Source organism: Etheostoma spectabile, chromosome 16 (genome assembly GCF_008692095.1).
Source record: "Etheostoma spectabile isolate EspeVRDwgs_2016 chromosome 16, UIUC_Espe_1.0, whole genome shotgun sequence".
In the NCBI taxonomy this organism is placed as follows: Eukaryota; Metazoa; Chordata; class Actinopteri; order Perciformes; family Percidae; genus Etheostoma; species Etheostoma spectabile.
The window spans coordinates 3,403,019-3,403,396 of record NC_045748.1 but is presented as its reverse complement, the minus strand read 5'-3'; the positions used below and the strand labels follow the sequence as shown (position 1 = coordinate 3,403,396).

At 39.4% G+C, this 378-nt stretch overlaps 1 long non-coding RNA gene across 1 annotated transcript in view; it reads left to right on the top strand.

Moving 5' to 3' along the window:
- The window catches only part of LOC116704105 (uncharacterized), a 10,601-nt gene that overhangs the window by 2,691 nt on the left and 7,532 nt on the right, over positions 1-378 (top strand). Inside the window, exon 2 of the long non-coding RNA XR_004335591.1 lies at positions 151-154. This is a non-coding gene — a long non-coding RNA (uncharacterized LOC116704105). The remainder of the gene's footprint in view (positions 1-150; positions 155-378) is intronic.

Sequence of the window (378 nt, the reverse complement as noted above, 5' to 3'; positions counted from 1 at the left end):
TAATAAATGTATTGCAGAGGTATTTTGCAAGGTACAGCTAAGACATATTTTGTTTATTGGGAATACAGTTTTGTTACTTAAAGGGTTGGAAATATGTAAGAGACATACTTAGAAAAAATAGCCAGGATGAACAGGGGAAGCTATGTCCAGCCAGGTGTAGATAGCTGGGATAAGTGCACGTTCACGGCTTTCTTAAATAGACCACAATATCGACACAGATTTACTGATGCAGAGATGGAGAAGACGCATGCGCCACATGTTTCACCAAGAGCAGCACTTCTGATGGAAAAGTAACGAGGAGGTGAAGAATATAATATGTAAAGTAACGAGGGGGGGAATAATATAATATGCAGAGAGGGAAATACGGCTGTTGTCAAA